This window comes from Prinia subflava, chromosome 11, assembly GCF_021018805.1.
Source record: "Prinia subflava isolate CZ2003 ecotype Zambia chromosome 11, Cam_Psub_1.2, whole genome shotgun sequence".
In the NCBI taxonomy this organism is placed as follows: Eukaryota; Metazoa; Chordata; class Aves; order Passeriformes; family Cisticolidae; genus Prinia; species Prinia subflava.
The window spans coordinates 1,872,762-1,898,688 of NC_086257.1; the positions used below are offsets into that span (position 1 = coordinate 1,872,762).

General features: G+C 46.7%; 1 protein-coding gene across 1 annotated transcript in view; it reads left to right on the top strand.

Annotated features, from left to right (window-relative positions):
• Positions 1-25,927, top strand: part of LOC134555926 (glypican-5-like) — a 339,079-nt gene that overhangs the window by 221,115 nt on the left and 92,037 nt on the right. The gene's annotated exons all lie outside the window — the stretch shown is intronic.

The window sequence follows — 25,927 nt, forward strand, 5'->3', positions numbered from 1 at the left end:
TGGGAATCAGGGAGGCTGTGGGGGACAGGCAAAGCCCAAACACTTCCTCCTGCTTCTCCAGTGCCTTCCTTGGCCAGCAGCTGGTGATGGAGAATACCTTAAAGGTGACCCACCCTCCCTGCAGGACAGCCAGGCAAAGCAGAGTGACAGGGAATGAAAGCCTTTGCTTTCTTTTTCTCCCTAAACAACCCATGAAGAGTCCTGATCCCTGAGCCCCACGGAGCTGGAAGCCACAGGCAGCAGCAGGAGCAGAGGCACTGAAGAGAGGTGACCCATCCCCAGATGGCAGCATGGCCCAGGAGCAGCTCCGGGTCAGGGTCACAGCTCTGAGCTTCCTGAGACTTCCCTGTGTTCTGCTAAACCAAAGGCTGAATGCTTGGAGCACCAAGAGCCCAACAGCTGAAGATTTGTCACCTGCCTCCCCCTGAGGACAGCCAGGGTGACCTGCAGAGGGGTGGCAGGGTGAACATTCCCAGGAGCAGGTGGGGAGCACCCCTGCCTCCCCAGGCTGCAGGCAGCTCCTGCGTGCTTCCCAGAGCTCAGCAGGCAGATTCCTGTGGTGCTCACTGGTTAGCCTGAGCATGAAATATTAAATGGATATTGACTGGGACTGAGGAGTGCATTAGGGTTATTGAGCCAAGAGTTAAATACTGACTGTTGCAAAAGTGAGCTAATACTTGTACAAGTGACCATTTGACCACTCTAACGCTCGGTACGTGTGTTGCTGCTTCCATTTGGGGTATCTTCAGTTAAGCATCCAAAGAACACATTCAGGGCAGGATTATTTATAAAAAATAAGTAAAAAGTAAAGACTTGTCCAGAAAATAAAGAGTCAGGGGCTGAGAGGAGCATTAGAGCCAGTACAGCAGTCACTGGTGTGCAGGAGAGTTGGGAATGTGGTAACAGTGAGCACAAAAAGAGACAAGAGACTCTTTTAACCATCTCTCCTAAGATGGAAAATATTTTCGTTTCTGTGTGGGACAGATCAATGCTCAGACAAGGTTTTGAGATCTCAGATCCATCCAGCCCTGATGCCCCACTGGGTGTGACAATGTGGAGGAAGCCAGGATTTCGTGAGTGCCTCGTCAAGCACTGTTGTGTGCTGGATTTGGAAGATTGTGCCAGAACTTCCATAGCTGCAAGGAGCTGAAATCATCTCTCATGGAGTGGATGTTGAGCTTATCCATCTAGTAAATTAGAACATTATTAAGGAAATGATTGCACGTGTTTCTATTTAGTTTTCATTCCATTCCCAGCTAGGATAATTGCATGTTCCTGAAAAACATTGTAAAGCACTGTTTGAAAGCACAGGAATATTTTTTATTTGTATTGGTTTTTCCAGGGATTTAGTATTGCTAATGAGAGTGAGCTGGTCCAGAGTTCCACATGAGAAGCTCGTGTGCAGCTCTTATATGAATACTTTAAAATATTTACTTGTAGGGAAAGCAAGGACTTCATTAGGTGCTGTATCATATTATGTAGCTCTGCCTGTCTTAGATGCTGAATTTGAGGGTTCTAGTTCTGTCAAATTTGTTTAATATCCTGGTGATGTATAATATAGATATTATCATAGAATTGTTTGAGTTGAAACAGACCTTAAATATTATCTCATCCTTGATCTGGGGGTTTTGTTTGCTGTAGATTTCTGTTGTTCTGCAGTTTGTTGCAGCATCATTTAAGTGTTCTGTTCAGGTCGGTGTCCTGGCAGCACCTTTATGTGCCACAATTAGCATGTATTATATTTAGAAAAAATACATTTATGGTGTAATAATGTAGATATCATGGGATTTTACCCTAACAAAATGCAGTTGAGGCCATGGATCTGCATATACAGTCCTAGCTGTGCTTAGTCTGCATGAAGGTGACATGCCAGCATTCTGTTAAATTTAACATTCCTGTTACTGCATTTCCAAAAATCCAGGATAACTTTTGTGCTGAAAATTTGTATTAGTGACAACACATGACTTCCCATTCAGCTCACATCCCAAATATGCCCCTGCTGCACCTTTCCCAGCACAGCCCTAGGAAGGGCATGTCAGCACTTCCCTCCCAGCCTCCCTCCCTGAGCAACTCCGAATTCAACTGGAAAATCTCATGCAAAGCAGAAGCTAAATGGACCAGGTGTTAACACAATTTGAGGGGGTTACTTCTGTTCAGCTGTTCCATTTAAGCAGAGCAGCTTTTTGCATGAAATACAATTTCCATTTCTGCAGATAGTGATAGAAACAAGCGCTGCTTCTTGTACGCCTTGCAAAGGCAGTGCAGGGGCGTCCTGAGCTCAGCAGGCACTGATTCCATCTCTAGCCTGCCTTCACTGATCCAACCCTTGGGTGGGTTTCCTTTTAATGTCTGCCGTGTTTTGGGCAAACCCTTTATGGTGGTGGGGGGCTGCTCAGTTCTGAGTAATGCAGAGAGCAGAACTCGTGCTTTCTACTCTTTCCTGCCCCCATCTCCCTCTGCTTGTGCTTGCCCTGCCCTCGTGTCTGTGAGAGCTGCCCTCTGGCTGGGGCTGTGCTCCCAAAACTTGGGGAGAGGAGAGCAAAGGGCTCTCACAGGTTCACAAAGGACTGCTGCTCCTAGCCCTGCTCAGGACATGGGAAGGTGCCTTGGATTCATCCCAGAGAGAGGTAGTTCTGCTCTCCCAGGGTTCAGCACCCAAAGTGCAGAGGCATCCGCTTGTCTTGAAAGGCCTTAGGGAAATTTTGCTGTGGTAATTTTGAGTCCTTGCTCATTCTGCACACACAGTTCAAGTGATAGGTGTTCCCCAGTGCTTTGCTGCCACAGCAAGTTTGTCTATAGCATCATTTTGTACACTCTCTAGGGCAGGAAACCTCATTTCCTTTATTTCTTGCAGCTTTGTGCATATTTATGGATAGACGGTTAATGATTCATAAAGATGAGCCACTTTGCTTCTTTTGAAAATATTATTACCTCTTTTGATAATGAAAATAGCCAAATAAACTATATTTCATGTTGAAAGAAAGATAATTCCTTCTGCTGCCATTCCCTTTATCTCAGGTGTGCTCTGTAATTGCAACTGGGAAGAATTTGCCTGAGGAAGATTTCCCATAAATCTAATTAAAATAGGCTTGTATCATTTTTGAAGCAGTAATTCAACACTGCAGATAGTATAAGCACCATATGTCAGATAGCATGAATCCTTTGGAAGTTTAAGATGGAAAAGGAAGCTGAGCAGCAGAAATGAAACCCCTTAATGTCTCTTGGAAAAGGCATCATCTTCCAGGACAGTGCAGTAAGTGGGCAGTTTGCAGGGAAGCTCCAAGACGTGGAAATGCTCCTCTCAGCACCATTGATCCAGGCTGACAGTGCTGCTCCTCAGCACAATTAAGCCATAAACTGGAATGTACTCTGCATGTTTGAGCCTGCCTGCAGCTCTCCCCTGCCTGGTGGCACACAGGTGCAGAGCAGCTGAGCGCTGGAAAATTCCTGACCACTTATCCCATTACCTCTGCTGTTCCCTGCAGCCCTGAGCAGGGAGGTATTTTCTTCTAAGAAAGCTTTCAGTCTTGCTTTAATACCATATTTTGCACTTAGTATTGAAGCCTGACGAGTGAGTGCTGATTTAGAATTCCTTTCCACTTCCTGCCACAGCTTGCTCCATAAATCAGATGGATGGGACCTCAAATGGGATGAGGAGAAACAGGACTCAGGAGTCACATCATGATGGGCAAGGGGGAATAAGCGTCACTGAACCCAGTGCTCGTTTTTAATGTTTAGTTACATTCTAATGGAGTCTGCTGGAAATAAAAAATCAGATTAATATTCAGTCAGCAGCTATGAAAGATGTCTCTTTAACTATGTCATAGCTAAAATTTTACTGGCAAAATACGATCAGTGTAAAACTTACTGACTAGCTACAGTTTTCCAGCAGTTTAGGTAACGACAGACCATAATCAGGAGGATGCTGAATGATCTTAAATGAGGAGTGTGCTGGTTCTGCTTAAGAAATAATTTAGTAGCTCAGAGGATTTGGGTTAGCTTCAAAAAATACTCAATTCTTTCAGGCCTAAATTTCACACTCCCCAATAGAGCAGTTCTCTGGAAAATATAGACTGAAAAGAAATAGTATGACACTGTATGTAGAGATGGTCCTGATGAACAAAACAGGAAATTCTGCAAAATGTTGAATGAATATCTTTGCTGGGAAATAGGTTGGCATTAAGAACTCTGCAAGAATTACCATTCTTTATTAAATGATTCCCTGGGGGGATTTTTTTTTTGTGCAAGGAGCACTCTAAAAATACTTTTTTACCACATGGGGAAGCCAGCAGATTTGTGGATGTGTAGGGGCAGATCCTCTCAGGGAAGCAATATAGCCAAACTCACATCAAGAAGCACTGGGCCTCACTTCCAGATAAATCTGTCACTTCAGAAAGAATGAAGCCCCACAGTGCAAATGAAGAGTCAGCTACATTGATGGGATGTTTTGTGCTTTGCCTGCCTCACTGAGCGATGCCACAACCACCTTTCCCAGGCTGGCGCTGGCACCAGTGACACTCCCAAAACAACAGCATCTTACGATTAAAAATTCTGTATATTGGTTGACATGCAAAGGAGGAAATCAACCACGTGTGTATGCAGAGGGTTAAAATTGTAAAAATATGCACAGAAAAAGCAGGGGTGAGAAATTCAACATCTTTGCATAACAGCCTTGAATGAAGTGAATATCCCTCCAGCTCTGGAATCCAGTGCTTTGGTTTTCTTGGATCAGGGCACTGGTTTCCTGAAGGTAACATGGCATAACTACTTCTCTGTGCAGGCAAAAACATCATGATCAGTTTCTAAAATTAAACTCCCTTTTGATTGAATAGATTAATTAATAATAAGGAAAGAGGAAAGCAACAAGAAAAGAAAAGAAATCCCATGCAGTAGCATACCAAAAATACTAAATCTTCTCAACTGGTTGAGGACTGTTGTGTGGTAATTGGCAAAATTATATACAGTATGATATTTGTGTGCTTTCTTGTCCACCCTCTCCCTCTTTCATTCATCAAATTGCCCGTTCCGGCTTCAAATAAATAATTGAAATAGAAAAGCTAAAGCAGATCCGTAAAAACTGAATGAGCCTTTCAGACTCACAAAAGCCTGAAGTGCTGGATTTTTTTCCGTGAAAGGACTAAACATTAAGATCGTGAACAAATCATTTTGTCCAGCTAGTGTGAGCTTCAAACACACAGCTGCATGATCCAGGGAAGTGACATATCTTCAAAGAATAAAGCAGCCTGAGTGATGGAAATCAGCCTGCCAGCCTGCACACATTTACATGAGTGCTTACACTATCAGTCAGGCATTTCCTCTAGGCCGTGGTTTTATTTCATGTGAGCTATCGGGGATTACAAATGGGCAGTTTGCGCTGCAAAGCGCTGCAGCGGGACCCGGGCACATCCAGGCATTGCCCCGGTGCCGGTGCGAGCCCCTCACTGCCCGGTGCGAGCCCCTCGCTGCCCGGTGTGAGCCCCTCGCTGCCCCGGTGCGATGTGAGCCCCTCGCTGTCCCGGTGCGAGCCCCTCGCTGCCCTGTGCCAGTGTGAGCCCCTCGCTGTCCCGGTGCGAGCCCCTCGCTGCCCTGTGCCAGTGTGAGCCCCTCGCTGCCCCGGTGCGATGTGAGCCCCTCGCTGTCCCGGTGTGAGCCCCTCGCTGCCCTGTGCCAGTGTGAGCCCCTCGCTGCCCCGGTGCGATGTGAGCCCCTCGCTGTCCCGGTGTGAGCCCCTCGCTGCCCCGGTGCCGCTGTGAGCCCCTCGCTGCCCCGGTGTGAGCCCCTCGCTGCCCCGGTGTGAGCCCCTCGCTGCCCCGGTGTGAGCCCCTCGCTGCCCCGGTGTGAGCCCCTCGCTGCCCCGGTGTGAGCCCCTCGCTGCCCCGGTGTGAGCTCCTCGCTGCCCCGGTGCCGGTGTGAGTCCCTCGCTGCCTGGTGCCAGTGTGGGCCCCTCGCTGCCTAGGTGAGGTGTGAGCCCCTCGCTGCCCGGTGTGAGCCCCTCGCTGCCCGGTGTGAGCCCCTCGGCGGGGCCCCGGTGTGAGCCCCTCGCTGCCCGGTGTGAGCCCCTCGCTGCCCGGTGTGAGCCCCTCGCTGTCCCGGTGTGAGCCCCTCGCTGCCCGGTGTGAGCCCCTCGCTGCCCCGGTGTGAGCCCCTCGCTGCCCGGTGTGAGCCCCTCGCTGCCCGGTGTGAGCCCCTCGGCGGGGCCCCGGTGTGAGCCCCTCGCTGCCCGGTGTGAGCCCCTCGCTGCCCGGTGTGAGCCCCTCGCTGTCCCGGTGTGAGCCCCTCGCTGCCCCGGTGCGGTGTGAGCCCCTCGCTGCCCAGTGCCGCTGTGAGCCCCTCGCTGTCCCGGTGTGAGCCCCTCGCTGCCCCGGTGCCGGTGTGAGCCCCTCGCTGCCCCGGTGCGGTGTGAGCCCCTCGGCGGGGTCCCGGTGCGGTGTGAGCCCCTCGCTGCCCTGTGCCGGTGTGAGCCCCTCGCTGCCCCGGTGCCGGTGTGAGCCCCTTGCTGCCCCGGTGCCGGTGTGAGCCCCTCGCTGCCCTGGTGCCGCTGTGAGCCCCTCACTGCCCCGGTGTGAGCCCCTCGCTGCCCTGTGCCGGTGTGAGCCCCTCGCTGCCCCGGTGCGGTGTGAGCCCCTCGGCGGGGTCCCGGTGCGGTGTGAGCCCCTCGCTGCCCCGGTGTGAGCCCCTCGCTGCCCTGTGCCGGTGTGAGCCCCTCGCTGTCCCGGTGTGAGCCCCTCGCTGCCCCGGTGCGGTGTGAGCCCCTCGCTCCCCGGTGTGAGCCCCTCGCTGCCCCGGTGCGGTGTGAGCCCCTCGCTCCCCGGTGTGAGCCCCTCGCTGCCCCGGTGCGGTGTGAGCCCCTCGCTCCCCGGTGTGAGCCCCTCGCTGCCCCGGTGCGGTGTGAGCCCCTCGCTGCCCCGGTGCGGTGTGAGCCCCTCGCTGCCCCGGTGCGGTGTGAGCCCCTCGGCAGGGCCCTGGGCGGGTCAGCAGGGCAGAGCTGGGGCTGGGGTGTCCAGAGCCTGTCGGGAGCTCTCTGGAGGCACCCGCTGTGTTTGGGACGCGGGAGGCGCGATGTGATGGCAGCGGGTGCTGCAGGGCCGGCTGGGCCTGCACCACAGCCTGAGCAGCTCTGCTGGAGCCTGTGGGGCTGCCTAAAACAGAGGGGAGACACAATCAAGGGAGTAAAAAGCAGTTGTAGTTATTGAAGGGCCTCCAGGTACATTTAGGGCAGACAAAGCCCACCCAGGGGCTGCACCCAATAATGGACAGTGGGTCGTGAGTTTTCATACTTCTATAAGTTTGGTCCATTTTCATATCAGGGGTTAATGCTTCAATTACAGCTTCAGGGAATGAAGTCATTTACCCCAAGTTTGCTCCCCCCAACTCACTTCTGTTTATATCTCTCGGGGCCTGAGGTGTCCTTGATTGCCAGGCCTAGAGAGGAATTGTGTCTGAACAAAATGGGAAAGCAGCAGCTAAGACTCTATATGAAGCTAAGTCTTATACACTAAAGAATTACAGGGTTACAAATATATTAAAAATATACCAGCTAAAATCCCAAGGCATCAGTAGACTGCCATGCCAAACGTGCCCCCAGGCCCTGTGGCCATGGGAGGCTCAGGAGTGCAGCAGTGTGACAGGCACAGGTGCATGTGCTCTGGAGCTTTCCAAGAGCTGCATTTTTGGTAAAAGCCTTACTGGAGGTGTTGGGCTCCCACCCGCAGTTCCCTCACGGCTCTCAGCTCTATCCAGCACATCCAGTCCATCCTCCAGAGTCCCAGGGTGGGAGGAATCCCTCGGGCAGACCTGGATGCTGGAGAGCAGCAGGGCAGTGAGGAGGAAGAGGCAGGCTGGCCACAGGCTCTGAAGTGTTGTGTTGTGTTCATCCCTTCAGAGACTGTCACACTCCTGGTGTGGCCCGTGTCCCACAGCGCTCAGCACCAGCCTCAGTCCAGCTCCTCAGGGAGGGACTCAGGGAATTCCTTTGTCTCTTGTCACCAGGGTGATGAACACACTGTCCCTGGAGGGGCACAGGGCAGTGTCAGGCGTGTGCCACCATCAGGAGCAGCAATCTAGGCTGGATGAGCTCCTCTCTCAACCTGTAGGGCCCTTTTTATGGCATACTGATCATTTTGATCCCGAGCCAGTTATCCAGCAATTCACTCTGGCTCTGAGGACTTGTAGTACATTATCATACACTTTGAAATTCATGCAGGAAAGATGTGATACTGCAAGTATAAATCAGGAGGTGATAATTCTCTTTTGGAAGGTCACGCTGTGTGGGGCTGTGCTTTGCGTTTGGGAAGCCTCTAGCTTGAAAAGTTTGGTGTGTTTATTATTTCATGAAGAGCAGATGTTGTTTGTCTCCTTTTTGTGCTTGACACCTCCAAGATTCAAAAGGGGTTTTTTAAAATTTTCTACTTGGGATAAAAATCTAGCCCAGCAAAGGTGACCTTGCACTGCCAGTGATGGGGGGCTCGTCTGGGGGGATTTTGCAGTTCCACATTTTCTTGATCCAGCTCTTCCTTCTGCAGGAGAACAGAGGGCAGAGAGGTCCTTGTGAGCCTTGATGTGAATGGGAGCAGGGTACAAGGGTCTGGAGGAGAGGAGAGGAGAGGAGAGGAGAGGAGAGGAGAGGAGAGGAGAGGAGAGGAGAGGAGAGGAGAGGAGAGGAGAGGAGAGGAGAGGAGAGGAGAGGAGAGGAGAGGAGAGGAGAGGAGAGGAGAGGAGAGGAGAGGAGAGGAGAGGAGAGGAGAGGAGAGGAGAGGAGAGGAGAGGAGAGGAGAGGAGAGGAGAGGAGAGGAGAGGAGAGGAGAGGAGAGGAGAGGAGAGGAGAGGAGAGGAGAGGAGAGGAGAGGAGAGGAAACTTTGGGACATGGGGGAAAGGTCCAGTGAAACTCTCTGCATTGTCTGAATGGTACTTGTAAGAGTGACAGAAAAAATCCTCCTCTCTGTGCCAGAGGCCCTGCTGACCTGCACAGACTGCAGGAGGTCAGCTGCTGTCAGCTGGCTGACAGGGGCAGGAGGCAGAGGTGACCTGCAGCTCCCTACCGCACCACGGGCGAGGATAAACCAGCACCTGCAAAGATTAATGCTGCAATAAGAAAGCAAATGCTTCTCTAGGTGATTCACACGAGCCATAATGTGCCTTTTGCTTTGTGTTAGTGTCCCCTGGGAGCATTTCCTCCCTAACATCAGCTTTTTTGTTTCTGATTAACTCTCTTACCTGTCCATGCTCTGTGGTATGGGCATGTTTTTGGGAAAGTATTCACAGTATGTTTCAGAATTGCTTAAGAGCTTAACTAAATCCTCCAAGTTCTGTGCACAGCCAGTGATGAAATAATCTGCTTAATTACACAAATAAATAAAGCAGAAGTTTGGTTTAAAGATTAAGTATGTAAATAGTAGGAAACAGTAGATATGTCTGCCTGTTTCTTTCTTTTCAGTGGGTTCTTGTTCCCCCTCAGCTGCCTGTGAGGATCATGATATTTGCTCTGGCTCAAATTCCAAGTTTATGTCATCCATTTTAATAATTAGGCCTTGCCCAGTACCCCTGCCCAGTGAGATCATTTTAAAGCACGTTAGTGAGGAGTGAGAGTGGAGTTGTTACACATTTTGTTGGTTGGGTCTGCATTCCTCAGTTGCTCCCAAGACTGTGGTGTCCACAGTTGTAGCAGTGAGGATGAGATCTGAGGATACTTCTGTCTTCACTCATCTAAACCTGCCCCAATAGCATTGGGGGATTTGGCCTTTGGTAAAGATCGATGTCGGGCTTCAGGGTATGAGTCTTTCTGGAGGATAAAAGCTTCAATTTCAGCAAAAATACTGACAGCAGAGTTGAGGACAGAAGCCTGATGGCAGAGACACATCTGTAATGCTCTGTCCACCTAGTGACACTCAAGCTTTGTGCAACAATTTGCTGAAAATGAGGTGGCATTGCTGTGGTGTTAACCAGCCTGACATTCCTGGCTGGTTAAAGCTTAGGAAAATCAGAGCAAGAGGTTTTGGCCATAATGGGAATGTGCTGCCCAAATGTTAACAAGAGCCCCAGTAGGAACCGAGAAGGATTCCAGTAGATGCAGACAGCAAGTTGTGCTCCTTCATGTTTTTATGGAGATGTCATTTTGCATACGGCATGAACTTCTTCACATGCATGCCACTGTCTGTCATATTATTTTTTTCTGGAGAAGCTGGAACTAACAAGGAAACCATGTCTGAATGTGTGGCTAGAAGACATCAGTTGCCTTTGATGGAAAAAACTGAGTTAAACATAGTGTGCTAAACTGTGAGAAACAAATGTGACGTCTCCACGGAGGAGTGAATGGTTTCCATTAAGCTTGCTAAATCTGTCTTTCTCAGAATACCCAATATAACCTCATACACTCTTGATTTTAACAGGCTTTATTATACTGCACCTCAACTACATAAATATGAAGCTAAAATATCTAAAATATTTAACAGATGTGGAACAGTAGAGAGAGACCTCTATGGCATACAGTATGGGATTGGTCCAAATTAAATAGTGATCATGGACCATTAAATATTAAGCTCTGTTCTGGAGGTAGATCATTATTCCTCACCTTCCATTGGCAGTTCTGGCACTTAAACGGGAAATGAAAAAACTCTTGACTAATACGATCTGTGAAAATGAGTAGCCTGAGAGTGGTTAGTTCTGATCTTGCAGGCTGCACTAACTTCCAAAGAGTTAAGTGAGATTAAATCATGCTCCCAGTATCAGGTACACCACAATTTAGAAGACACTGTACAAAGGGAGGTGTAGTACAAAAAAAAGGTTAACAAAGGCAGCAACTCCAGATCAGCACCCTGAGTACTTCCTCTCTTTCATAGCTGAATAAAGGGACTCAGAGCAGATGTGAGAAGCAAACTGCAGTGATGGAGGCTTTGCAGGCAGCAAGAGGAGGCAGAATAAAGTGTGTGAGACCAGGTAAAGGGGGAAGAAATAACCCCAGAGTGGTGGGAGGGGGGAATGGAGATGTGTGCCTGTTGGGAGCACAGCAGGGATGGGATGAATGAGGAGAGGCCTGGGGTGTTTGGCTGGGGTGTGTATTACTCACCAGAAGGGTGTGGGAGAAATACAACAGGGAGAAGGGAGACTTCAGGAAAATTATAGCAGAATGTGGTTGCTTCAGTCAGTTTCCCCTTCCTTACAAGTGAGCAGTGACTTGGTCTGCTCTACACTGGCCATTCATTTTAAGTGTTAAATTACTATGGAGATAATACAGGCACAAGTTATTATTAATATAAAATTAACATTTATGAAAGTTTTCTGCTCCAGCGGTAGTCCCACCCATGGTGTGACATAAATTCCCATTTTTGATAGAATGCTAGGAAGAATCAGAGGGTATAATCAACTATTGCTGCATATTTCCCTGTATCAAGACCATTTAGAGACATCTTAAAAATGGGAACTTCTGAAAGAGGCCACTAATGCAAAACATCCACTGTAGATCCAAAGAAAGGATATAGAAAACATATGGATGTAGCCCATAGTAACAGTTTATTTGGAGGTAATAAACTGCTTTTTTCTAGAAAGCATTAGAGTAGAGGATCTGTTGAAAGAAAACTCCCGTGCTTCTGGCTAATGAACAGAAGAGAGATAAACAAAACATTATAAAATAGTAAAACACCGCCTTACAACATTTTATCAAGCATCATCACAACTGTTTTCATTCTTTTGTTAATATTCATTCTTTCATTTCCCATTCTTAAACATTTAAATATCAGTGGCTCTGGTATCTGACAGAAGACAAAACATTTCTTCATTAGGAGACAAAGCTGATCAGCAAAGCAAACACCGTGCTGAACACCTTCACAAATAGATCTGAGAGGCACAACAGATTGCAGCAATTAAAAAGTCTCTCAGGCCCTTCAAAACACAGATTCCTCAGCTGTGTGCTTCACATTAATCCAACCTCCTTGAAGATAAAATTTGACAAGAAGATCCTTCATTATGGTTCCATATTGCCATCTCTTTTAACAAAAACCAGCTGAAATGAGTAAGAATCGGGACACCGTGTATTTAAATAATCACAACGAATCTTGCAATGTGGGTTGTCATGGTATAGCTGGTATAATTCCACATTACCTGGAGTGTAATGCATCAAATGAAGGAAAGAGGAAACATGATTTGTAAAAACAGGCACAATTAACATCATTCCCTTTATTAAAATTGCACTTGCTTGTCTGATGTATACATACATTGTAATGGAGAGGTGATGAGATCAGGTTTGAAAGAAAAACCCAGCATAGAAAACAGAAAAAAAACCCCTACCATCCGTACAGCAATAAAAGAACAAAAAGCAGGGGGATATCCTTTTAATTATTATGATTAATCATGTTTATTACAGATGGAATTAGGCACCAACTAAGAACAGCCCCCTATGCCAGTAATAAATCCAAAAGGGTCGGCTGTCCCTGCAGAGCTTGCTAATACAGGAGGCCAGGTAAAGCCCTGGGGAGGGTGACAGAGAGCACAGCAGAGAGCTTTATGGTGGAGGTGGATCTTTACACAATTCCCACAGTGGCTTTTTCCCCACTTTGCTCCATAAAAAGGCTTGTAGCACCGTTCTCTTTGTGTCCCTGTGAGTGCTGGTGGCTGTGTCTGTGTTGAGCCCTGTGACAGCACGGGGAGGGCTGGGGACTGAGGAGGGAAAATTTTTTGAGGGATGACCTTGGGTGAAATCGGTGAGCAGGCTTTGATTTGGTAGTCAGTCATTGAGGACATCAGAGTAATGGGGATGAATAGCCCTGGCCTGCCCCATAAGTTCCACCCCAGCCAGGGAAGAGGGAGGGAGGGAGCATTAGTGCTGCTGAGCCTTTGCAGCTGCCTCAGATTTCCCTGCAGGCGTTGCCCCCGCGGTTGTAATCACAGCTATCACTGCCAGTCCTACCTGCCTGACAGCAGGAACCACGGCCCTGGCTTTGAAGTTAAACTAAAGATAGATTCCTTCTTTTTCATGCCTAATTTGGATCAGATGACCAAATACACAGCGGGGTTCCTGCTGTACTTCATGTTACGTTTCAGCAGCTAAATATAGCTGTATTACCTCAGAAGTACTTGAAAGACCCAGACCAAACAACTCCCCCAGACACGGTAGTGGTGCCGGGGTTCTTTGGGGACTGCTGCTCCTTCCCAGTTGGGGCACAGCCAGCACTGGTTTGTGTGGCTGCTGCCAGAGCAGGGCTCAGCACGGCTGTGTCTGAGCTCCAGGGAAGGAGAGGAAGCCACAGTGCAGAAGGGTAAATTCTTCATAGGCTTTTTGTGCTGTCTCTGTCTTGTATTTTGTGAGTCATGGGTGGGAAAATTGAGGCAGAATCAAGGCTCTGTAATGTGATTGCTCAGGCATCAGGTGAGAAGGAAAGGGCAGAGGAGTCTGCCTTTGCTCAGATCATCGTTTTTTGTCATCAGAGGCAATCGTTCCTCCAGAGCTGCAGGTGAAGACACCTTGTGGGGTGTCCTGGTTTGGAAAGACAGGTGTCTGCCAGGGAAAGATGGAGCTTTCCTTGGAGAATGTGAACATCCCTGTCCAAATTATTATAATCTTTAAATTAAGGGCCTTTCAAGCAAAGATATGGGAATAGGAATAACAGTTCTTTACTAGGAATATTAAAAATAAAAATATTGTAGTCTAAAACAAACAAACAAACAAAAAGAAACCACTGACAGGGTCAGAGCACAGCCTGACACCCTGTTGGGCAGGGTGTTGGCAGCAGTCCAGTCAAGCCCTCCTGCAGTGACAGATGTGGTTCTGTTGCAGCAATGATCCTGGAGCAGGGTGCAGTTTCCTCTGAAGGTCCAGTGGTGCTGAGATGGGTCCAGCCTTCCTCTGGGAATGCAGTGCACACAGGCTGTGCTGGGCTCTGAATGCCAGGGTTTATCCAGGTGGGAATGCAGTGCACACAGGCTGTGCTGGGCTCTGAATGCCAGGGTTTATCCAGGTGGGAATGCAGTGCACACAGGCTGTGCTGGGCTCTGAATGCCAGGGTTTATCCAGCTGGGAATGCAGTGCACACAGGCTGTGCTGGGCTCTGAATGCCAGGGTTTATCCAGGTGGGAATGCAGTGCACACAGGCTGTGCTGGGCTCTGAATGCCAGGGTTTATCCAGGTGGGAATGCAGAGCACACAGGCTGTGCTGGGCTCTGAATGCCAGGGTTTATCCAGCTGGGAATGCAGTGCACACAGGCTGTGCTGGGCTCTGAATGCCAGGGTTTATCCAGGTGGGAATGCTGGGCTCCTCCCCTGGGTGGAGCATCTCCCATGGATGATGGAATTGGATCAGCCCTGCAGGGAGCCTGGATGGCCCATGGACAGCAGAGATCCCCTGGAGGGAGGATGGGTCCTGGAAGGGATAAAGAACCCTGCCCCAGCTGGTTTAACAGCTGGCCCATTAACAGAAGACACCCACACCCTCCCCTCCAGAGTTATGAGGAGTGGGCTATAGAAGAGGAAAACACCTCCCCAGCCAGGTTCAGCAGATGGTAACAGAACACACACTGCTGCTTACATCTTGCATTGCAACCCGAGACACGGGGTCAGAGGTGCAGCCAGCGAGGCTGCTGTGAGCTGGTGGAAGTGACAGTGCCACAACTCGTTCTTCCCTGCAGTGCCAGTGCCTTGCCAGGAAGGAAGAGGGACAAGGCTCAGTGTTTGCTGTCAGTTCTAAATCCAGAACCTCTCACCCTTAGCTGTTTGTTTGCAAGCACCAGCGTATCCAGGGGTGTGTTTCCTGGTGCGGGCTGCCATCTCAGGCCTCCCAGTTCAGCAGGGCAAAGCAGGATGGGCACAGAAGCAGCCCTTGATACAGCCATACCCCAGCTCCCAGAGGAGCCCAGAGGCAGCGGGAGCCAGGGCTGGCAGGGCAGGTACCCACATGGGGTGCCTGACAAGCAGAATATAAACTTTCCTAGAGCCATGCCAGCTTGAATAACATACCTGCCCATGCAAATGGGTGAGCTTTTCCAGGCCACATTTCTCCCCTAGAGCCCTGCATTGCTGACAAGCTCATCTAGGAGCCCCCAGACAGTGGGGAAACTTGCTGGTGGTCAGGGGTGAGATCCGTGGGGTTGAGTCCTCCTTGTTTCTACTGAGAATTGCTGCAGAAAGGAAGATTCTGAGTGGTACAAAAGCTGTGAGAGAGCAAAATGAAAAGGCAGGCCAGCCCTGCTCTCCAGAGGTCTGAGGCAGGGAAGAGACACAGGTGGGAGGATTGGGGGGTCCTCACAGGCCTTCAGTATCTGCTGGGCAGAGCTGCTGCAGCCCACCAGGGCCTGGCCTGCAGGAGAAGAAGAGCTTCCACATGTTAGATCTAATGATAAATTCAAACAGAAGTGACCAGGAACCCTCCTGCTCAGGTGAATGAGGACTGCATTTGGGCAGGAAAGAGGATGCTGTTCCATGAGAAGGCAAAAATGAGAGGGGTGGGTCACAAATAAGCAGTGAAGAGGAACTGGCAAGAAAGATGAAATACAAATTAAATGGAAAGCATCTTGCTGAGAAGGAGAAAAAGATCAGTAGAATGTTTTGTTTTCCACTGAGAGTCTTACACTGGTAGTTCTCAGGTAATTCCCCTGGGTTTTCACCTATTCCAAACAAGGTCTTAACCATAACAGAAGCCAGCTCTAGTCCAGAATTCTCACTTGTCTTTAGCAGAGCTGACATATTTTCTTCGCATATTTTGAACACTGATTGAAATTTAGGTGAGGACTACAGAGCTGTACAAGAGCAGAATCTAATGTAGATCCATCAGTGAAGAAAATAGGATGATTGTTTTAATTAAATAAAGAATTAAATCTTTGGTGAAATAAAAAATGAAATGGAGAAATTCAGAAATCTCAGAAGGTATGTCAGTGAAAATTATTCTGTCTGATTAAGTGGGTGCTTAGTCACTTGTCAAGAAAGCATTCTGAATTTACAAGTATAAAATACAAGTGTAAAACATCAGGGCAGATGATGGTCTCTTGGATGTGCTGAAATGGATTAAATGAGTCCTGTAGGAAAGTGCTGGTAGCACAAGTCTGCAGCCCTGTTCTGAACATTCCTGCTCTCTCCCAGGAAATATCAGTTCCTTTATATATTGGAAATGAGAGATAAAGACAGACTTTCAAAGCCACTTTACATCTCTGGTAAATGTGGGCCAGTTCCCAGCTCTGAATTATAGGATATCCAGCACAGGAGAATGCAGTTATCAATTTCCCCAGTGCACCACGAGAGAGCTTTTGATCTTTGTGATCAGATTATCTTGTTAGTGGCTCTCAGAAGGCAGTAGGAGCAGGTGATATTCCATGAAGACCGATGCACTGACCTTTTTCCACTTACTGTGCCCGTTCTGAGCCTGAACAGAATTTAAACTTGTGAGGGGAAAAGCAAAGCTGCACGAAACAAAGAGCTCTTCCTGCTCTCCAGAAATTTCCCTGGTGCTCTGCTGAGGGCAGGAGGTTGTTTGCCCTCACGTTGTGCTTTAACCTGGTTTCATAAACAAACACGGATTATGTAATGTGCTCTGCTGTGTCCCCGCCTCTCAGCCTTGCCTCTCCTGCTGGATCTTTTCTACTCTTTGGCCAATTTTAATCAAACATAACAGATCCTGAGTTCTGTGAGGGAAGAGACCCGCTGGTACAAACACAGTGTTGTGAGCTCAATCTGTGTGATGGCACGGAACCTCATGGAAGCCATCAATGAAAAGCCGTAGGAAAAACCGTAAGAAAAAAGCTCCAGTGACAGCTGCTGCTTGCAGAAGTATATTTTCTTCCCTCTTCTTCCCTTTTTAAATAAAAATGATTTAGCAAAAGCATTCAATCATGTCCTCAGATGTTACCATGAAGCCGTGGGAGTACAACATCTGGAAGGAGAGTCTTTTCTTCTGTCAGACTTATGCAACATGAAATGCATTTGTCTGTTCTGTAACAACACCATGCTTTCCCAAACAGGAAAAATCTGGGCTGGAAACAGGAAAAATCCCTTCATGTGGAATAAACTGGAGCAGCTCCACAGAACTCAGTTTGCTGATTCATAGCAGCAGAGGCTCCAGTCCTTTATTTTCTCTTTCTTTTCCTGTACATGTGGCACTTTCTAAATAATACAACATATTTATGATATTCAGGATTTCAGAGAAGTGTGGTGGCCCTGAGAAAGTGGGATTTTTTTTATATGTGGCTTTGGGTTGCAGTGTCATTAAAGCTTATGTAATGAATAATGGGTGATTTAGCTCTCAACATTGATACATGCTAAGTGGATGACAAACATCATTAGCCATCTTCTTCCCATATTTTCCATACTTCATTCCATGTTGTATTTTAGTGCTTTGTTGCTGTGATTTAGTGTGGAGGAGCCTAAGCAGATCCCTGCTTCTGTCATGTTTTAGCACGAAACGTCAAATCCCAGGCCTGGGTCTGTTGAGCAACACCAAGAAATGAGAGACTTTGATTGTTGATGAGTCTTTCCAATGAAATGTCAAACTTTTCATACGACAAAAATGATGTTCCCCAACATAGAGCTTGAAAACAGATAATTATCCAAGAACATGAAACAGAATTAACATGCACTGGAGCATGTCATGAACATTTCCCTCAGCAAATAACAAAGGTAATTGCTGTCAGAGTACAAAGCAAGGAGAAAGGTTGGCTCTGTTCCTTAGACAATTGAGGTTGGCCACTGTTTACTCACTTAGCCCATAAAAACATGCAGCCAGCAGAAGGGTGCCATTGCAGGGCTGATGGAGTGTGACCAGCCTGCTGATTACAGGCACTTCTCATTTCACACTTCCCAAGTCTGATCAGACACAAGGTCCTTGGCTATTATTAGACATCTAAACCCTGATGAGTCAGAGCTCATTTGTAAACCATGTTAAGCCCCAGTAATAATTAATACATTTTTTGAACCACATTTTGACTTCAGGCACAATTAAGAGGCTTCATTCTTAGCCTAGAAGAAAGAATGGACATAATTTGCTAGGTGGACACAATTTTCCCACATAGAAACCAGAGAAGCAAGGGAAAAAAACCCACTCCTAATTGCTAATGGGGGTAGTTCTGGTTTGTGATTTTACAAATCAATTTTCTAATATTAGAAACCAGTGGAGTGTAGAGATCCAGAATAGAAGTGCGGAAGAGACCTCCTGAAATGCCACGTGTAGCTCACTGACATCACAGGCAACTCCCCTCACAGATTTATTCAGCCAGGTCTTGCAAATGCTGGAGAATTTTTGTCCCCACCTTCCTCGTGGGAGGCTGCTCCCAAAACTCATCACTCTGGGAGTTAAAATGCTTGTTTCCACCCTTTTTCCCTTATGCTTGTTTTATTCTCAGAGATGTCTGCATTTAAGGGAAAGTCGAGATACCTTTTCCCAACAATAACCAGATTCTCCCAGTCCCATCTTTGGGCCGTGGTCTTCTCAGGGAAGGCTCTCAGTATATTTTGTCTGTCCAAAACTTGGGATTTGAGCCATCCTGTAGTGAATACCATGCACAGAGAGCTGAGGGGGAAGCAAGAACCCACTGAAAAGTGACAGACACCTACTATTTCCCATCATTTACATCCTTAATCCTCAAACCAAACTTCTGGGGTTTTTATGTCATTCTCACTACCTTGTGGGCACTCCCAGCAACCCTGTGCCTCTGAAGCTGTTGTATTAAACAGACCCTCTCCCAAATAATTATTTTGAAGGGTAGAAAGTCTTTTGTAAGCAGATTTTAATTCTGGAAAAGAGTACACTACACCATCCGAAGGTGGGTTTTTTTCTCCCAAAGTGAACTGTTTTGAAGAGTCAAGGGTCTTTTGTAAGCAACTACGACCCATTCCTCACCAATAATTATGTTTATGTTACATTCTTATTACAAGTTCTTACAATTTTATTGCAATTGTTTACCTTTTTTTTTTTACCTTAACAAGATGCAGAGTCTTCAGTGTAACACGACAGATTTTTTAGCCATATGTTCTATTTTCAAACTACACGTACTGCAACTTAAAAAGCCAGTTATGTCTGTGGGCAGCACTAGGCTACATTTTCTGTCTAAAGGTGAAATTCACACCTGTGGCAGGGACTAACCCAGTGTCTATGTCTGAGTTAAGCATAGTAGATACCAGACCAGGAGGATCTTCTTTAGTGCATCACAAAATACCACAAAGTTACAGCCCAACAGCAGGACAAGACATCAAGGAGAGGTGTCTGCTGCTCCCTTGCCCCAGCTGACTTGCTGGATTTAAATCAGATTTTCTTTCTTCTGTTTAAACATCTGTTTAAGCCCCTTATTAACTGGAATAAGTTTTTTTTTAAAAAAACCACACTTGTACTCACTTTACATCAGTCACAATTAGTGCTTTTTTGTGACATTTTACCCGAACTGTTACTATGAAGCTCTTGCTAATAGTGCTAAGATTCTGTGAGTGCACATTCTTGTTGCTCCTTCTCAGTGTAGTCAGTAAATATGAGAGCATTTGTAGCTTGTGTAATTTAATTCAGTGAATATTAGGCTGATCCTGATGCTAGCAGTCTCCTAGCTCACCTTGAGTAAGCAGTTGGAAAACAGAAACCATAAACTGCAAAAGCAGAATTATTAATTGTGCAGTGTAACAAAGTGAATCTCTACAAACCATCTTTAGATTCCTGCTGAAATGTTTGTAATCAAACCAGGAGGAAATAAATGCTTTTACCTCCTCTGCTGTGGGGTGTGGATCTGCAGTGGAATATCCAGGAAATCAGAGAGACACGGCCAGGTTAGAGGAAGGACTCAGAGAAGGAATGAAAAGTGATCAAAGAGAAGTGAAAGTGTGGATTTTTGGGTATCCAGTGTGTCACCTGGCAATAAGAGTATCAGGGAGAGGGTAACGAGTCAATCTGCATAAACCAGGAGAACAAAAAGGAATCACAGGTAGAGACAGACTCGGGCAAATACAAAGCCTCAATGACAGAGGATTGGAAAGTATGTGTGGAGAAGCTAGGGCTGTAAAATTAGGGAAGAAACATAGAGAAAATAAAGGAATGTTTGCAAGAATCTTCCACTGAAACCGTGAGAATCTAAAGGCATTGTAGGAATACAGATGCTGTTTCTGAAAGCAGTAATTTAGTGATTTGATGTGAATAAAAGCAAGTCAAAACAAATCAAAACACCAATTCCAACAGATTTTTAGCTTAAAAACGATGGATAAAATCAGAAAGTAGTCCTGATCTTTCCAAAAGATGTAAAGCTCATACTGGAGATGCTCAGAAACAGTGGGAGGATTGGTCAAATAATCAACATACTTGAAACAAAATAATTCTAGAATGAAGCAGAAGATGAAAAACATCAGGGAAAAGACATTAAAGCAGCTGTGTCATTTCCCCTGCCACATGGAGGGATCCCCAGGAAGCTTTCTGCCACTGTGACCCTCCTGTCCTGCTCTACCAGAAATTTGTGCAGTTTATCCAAAAGATGGCTCTGCAATGTCCCAAACCCATACAGAGAGGGCAGGATTATTCTAAGAAACTCGATGAGAGAACAAATCAAAAAACATGGGGGAAAAAATGCCAGAAATGGGAAAAGAACTTTGAAATTCCTGTGTATCGCTTGAGTGGGGATACCCTGAGGCAGAGGGCAGAAGAAGGGTGTCAGACCCCACCTTCTGAGACTTGCACTTAGCATGTGCTTCAAGAGAGCCTTCTCCTTCAGTGTATGTGAAATATATATATTTATATATTCTAGGAGCACGGGCATGGCCAATAAATACAAATATCAATGTATGTAAATGTAAATGTGAGGTGCTTACGCTGGAGAGAAAACCACAGAACAAAGGGATTTCCCAGTGTTGGGCCAGTTCCCGAGCTGGAAAGGTCTGGTCTGGAGGGACATGAATAAAATTCCAAAGCCATTGTCAGCCTGTAAGTGTGCCCCATAAATTATGCATAGCTGTTCGTTGAAATTATTGTAATGTGTCCAGGTGACTTGTAAAGCAGGAGGTGTCATGAAAGGTTATTGCAAGGATCTGAATAAGCAGCAGAAGGCAGGCTGGGGGAGTTGGTTGCTGCAGAAGGTTGGATGTCTGTTCTCTACAGCTAAAAAAGGGGATTTAGGAGCTGGCTCCTTGAGCTGTACTGCTTCCTGAACAACTAGAAGGGGATAATTCATCAGGGCTTTTTGGGTTTCTGTGAAATAGAGACAAACGAAGAACGAACCAAAGCAAATGTCTGACAAAATTGAAGCTAAATAAGTTTATTTTCCTTAGTTACGTTGTAATATATGAGTGCTAGATAATGTGAAACAAAGAAACAAAAGGAACTGCCAAATGCTTTTATAAAGGAGATAAGAGCATATGTGGAGGAAAATGAACCATAAATGTTATCTCAGAGAGGTCCCACTTGGAATAAGCGTATATATGGCAGTTATGTCTAAAATTTGTTATGTTGCTATTGTTTTGTGAAATGACAGAACATCTGCTCAGTCACAAGGCACCAGTAAAATGCAGCTTTATGCCTAAAGCACTATGTCAGTTCCTAACAAAAAATGTATATAACAGGCCAAAAACAAAGGCACATTGTCTTTTCCAGTTGTAGTCATTTCTGACCTAATAATGGTTGAGAAAGGATTTTTGATTTTTATTTTTAAAGAAATGAATGGAAGGATTGAGTCATTTATGACTCTTTTCAGGATGAGGCTTTGTGCATTATTTGTGCGTAAGCTGGCAAAACGCTTTGTCTCTGTAAATCATATTTATGTCATTAGAGCACTTTTAAAAAGGCAGCTATTTGTAAGTACCTTGAGAAAAAATCATGCTTAGCTTACAGTTTCTAAATGCAGTGTGTAATCAGCTGGTTTTCCCTCCCACTGGAAACAGCAGCGAGTGATAGGTGTGCTCACATGGCGAGTGGACACAAGTCACATTTCACCTCAGAGCTGACTCTTCAGAAGGAAAAAGCATTCCCAGTGCAGTCTGTCATGTAGAAAACTAATTAACAAATCTCTCTGGAGCAATTATTCTATGGAATTTGTCTCTGAGTATTCGAAGCACACAACTTTTAAGTAGCTTTATTCAAAGAGAATATTTTCATTGTTGTGTTCACTGACCTGAGAAGCCTAAACTGTGGTGTAAAATGTAATTTTAAAACCTATTTTCCGATGAAATGGGGTTATTATCCTACAGCTTGAAGTCATACACATGCAAATATGACCCCTCAGCAAATAGACTGATCAATGGAACAGATAGAAATTGGCACCTTTTTCTACAATGGTTTCCATGGGGTGAAGCAGTTATTATTTAATTAAGGTGTGGAAGTATTCCAGTGGAACATGGCTTCATGAAAACCCACGACAATGGATTTGTATTCTGCCACACCTGTGTTCCTAGGGAGGATTAGGGTTAGGCTCGTGCAGAGCTCAGGGTTTGTGTGGCACGGGCTCTTTGAAGCCTCTGAAGTCTGAAGGACTCTTTTATGTGACTGGGAATCATGAAGTATTAATAGGGGAGAAAGACAGGAGACACTCTCATATGAATTCTTTCTTCTCCAGAAAACCTGATGTCAGCAGAACTGCTTTTTTTTTTTTTTAATGTCACTTAAGGTTGGGACCTTTGCTGGAATAAATAAAATCCATGCGGGAGAGTCATCTGTGCCTGACTCGGGGCTGAACTGTAATATGTGATTTTCACCTTTCAGCTGAGTCAGATACACTAAAACTTCCCCACAGAAGCAGTGTATGGTTCCTCAGAAACCCTTCAGAGGTTTATGAACCTGATCCAAAGCTTATTGCAGTTGGGAAAATTCCTGATTTGAGTCAGTTTGCAGTTGGACTGTACAAATCTTACTGATCTAGTTATATAACTTTTTCAAAAGGAAAAAAAAGGAAAAAAACGTTTCACATATGGCAAAAACTTGAAGACTTAATTTTTAAGCTGTTAAGGTTCCAGTATTCCCTGGAATCTTAGGCAGTGAGAATCCTGTGCTTTGTGAAGGTAAAGGCACGAGCTCCAGGGCCCAGCCTGAAATGCAATTATTTAAGCAAGGCATCAATTCCAAGCACCAGAAAAGGGCTCTCCCAGGCAGGAGCTGTTGTGCAGAGTTGCCAGAGGTGGCTGGATGGCATCATTTGTCACCTGGCAGAGAAGGAGCCACCAAAATAAGGGGTTTTTAAGAGTGGCTTTTAAGCAATGATAGAAATGCCATGACTGACTCCAATCTCTGCTGCCCTGTGCTAAATAGGGGCAAGGGACTCTGGTTGTCCCCACAACCATCTGGGGAAGCAGGGGGATTTGTGCCTGGTGGCAGCAGCCTGGAGAAGTGTTGAAGGCTTTTAACAGATCCTGCCAGGCTGTCTCTGAAGATGACCTGAACCTTCCTGTGACCTCCACGTCCCCTGCTGGGACCTCACAGTCCCACAGCCACAAAGTGCAGCAGGCATTCCCTGCCCAGAGCCAGCCCCTGGGGCCTGAGAGTGAAAAGGGATGGAGAATCTCTTCCATTGTGGCCTCCCAAGGCTCCACCAGCCCAGCCCAGCCTGGTGCTATTTTCACAGAATCCCAGAATGAACTACGTTGGAAAAGAATTTAAGATCCTCTAGTCCAACCTATGCCCTAACACCTCCTCATCTTTGGGAGGAAGATGCTTGTGCTGAAGGGTATTGGATAGCTCCACAACCTGGCAGCAGTGCAGAGGCTTTGAGAGCAGTACAGAGCCTTTCCCTTTGGTCAGTGCTCCTCAGGTGCTGGGGAAAGGTTCTGGAGCTCCTCACTGAAGTGGCTACACTATCCCATCTCCTGGGATCAGTTTATTTTTTAGATAAACCATTACTGATGCACAAAGTCAGGCTCTGGTCGTGGTTCTGGGTGAGTGATAGCCACAGGACATGAAAGCCCTGTTGTGAAGAGGCTGGGAAAGGGCATCCAAGGTGAGAAGGGTTGGTAGGTTGCACCTGAGCTGATGTGAAGTGCTATTGGTGAACCTGGATGTCAGGGCTCTGGGGAATTGGTGGCCCCTCTCTGCTGAAAAGCCAAGAAAGGGCTGGGTGCACCTTCAGAGATACAGAGGAGATCCAGAGCCGGGCTCCAGCTCCTCTCTTGCTGCAGTCAAGGCACCAGAAGTGCTGCAGTGCACCATGCTGGAATGCTGAGCTTCCTCCTTGGAGCTGGGGCCCTTTTGGTTCAAGTGTTGCTTGTTTGGAGCAGGGGTCAGGATTTGAGCCATGGGTAATGAATGAAATCAGATTTTTGCAAAGAAGGAGTGCCTTAACAGGCAGTAAACATTTCTGCTCTGACTTGCAAACAGTCATTAAAAGCCTTTATTACATTTTGTGTCTGTTCTGTTTGCCACTTAGCCATTTCTTTTCATTCTGAAGAGCTGTAACTAAGAATGAATGAGTCTTTTCTAATATTGTCAGGACACAATAAATTTGTGAAAGAACAGAGTTATCTTTCTCCCTCATAGGCAAAATTTTCCAATTGCTCAACAAAACGTTGTTTTGTACTGCCATGACATTGGTCTTCATGGCTGTGAATACCAAGGCTCAACATGAAGCAGTTTGTTTATGAAACAAGTGTTCAGTGCGCTTCCCAGCTCGAGGCCGTGCCCCCTCCTCCCATTTCCTGATCCTCCCACTGCACTCTGCAGGTGTTTGTGTCTCCTGAAGGAGCAAACGCAGCTCCTCAGGGGAGGGGTGCAGGATTTCCTGATTGCCCTGTGGAAGTTGCATGTGTTGTTCCCAGAGCGGGCTCGCTGCTGCGCCGCTCCGGGCGTGTCCCCCGCCGTGCAGGGCGGCAGCTCCCTGCACCCAAGGGAGACTGTGACACACAGAGCTTCCCTTTCACTGCACAGACATTGCTGCATCCATGCCCAGCCTTCAGCCCAGCTCACACTGCTGTGCTCCAGCTCACCCACAGCTCCCAGAACAGCTCCTCTTTAGTGTTTCCAGTGTTTAATTTCAAAGTACTTTTTGCTCAGTACCAAGACTAATCAGTCCTCTGGGATGAAGCAGATCACAAAGCCTGGAATGGATGTGGAGTTCTTTGGGAGGAAGATGCTTGTGCTGAAGGGTATTGGATAGCTCCACAATCTGGCAGCAGTGCAGAGGCTCTGAGAGTAGTACAGAGCCTTTCCATTTGGTCAGTGCTCCTCAGGTGCTGGGGAACGGTTCAGGCTTCTCCTGGACCATCCTTACTTGATGAATATTTGCCTTATAACACAATTTATTAGTCCAAGCCATTTGGGTGTGTTTTTCCCAGATAATGCTGCTCTTGGTGTGCCCTGCACAGGCTGGGTTTAGATTCATTCCCAAGGAAATGGGATTTTTTATCTTTTAGAACTACCAGTGAGCTGAAAAATCATTTATTTCCACAGTGCTAACAGTGGGCAGCTGGTTTTGGTGACAGCAGGAGAAAGCGTTATCTAAAGATCAAAAAGCTGAGTTTTGGGGGGTAAATATGTTGTTAGAGCAAGCATGACCTGGTGTGATAGATTTAGATTTATTTTAGAAAAGGTTTTCTTATTCTGTGCTCAGTTGTGGAAATATTTCAAGTGAAATCTAATGAACTATTTGCACTCGGAACAGGCATCTTAAGAGTCATATCCAGGAGCAGGGTTTCAAGTGACCAAGCCCATCATGAAAAGCAGCAAATGCCCTCAGCTGTGAAGTTTGTGGTGGCTTCAGGTGTAGATCCCTCAAAAGGAGCACTTGGGCAGCTGGCAGATTGTACATCATTAACAAGGGAAAGAAAAGGAAAAGCTGTAGGAACAGCACTGCCTCTGTGGTACTGGTAGATTGTGATGTTTTCAGTTACAAGGTTGATAAGTATCCCTGGTCATCTGTGGTGGAGAACACTTGTGGCACAGTCTGATATTCCAAAATACTGGAATGCCATTGCCAGAAGCAGCCTCCAGCTTGAGGAGCTGCTCTTTGGGGAGGTGTTTGTTGCTGTCTAAAGCGAAGGGGTGCCGGGGTAGGAGCTGTGTGAGCACTCTG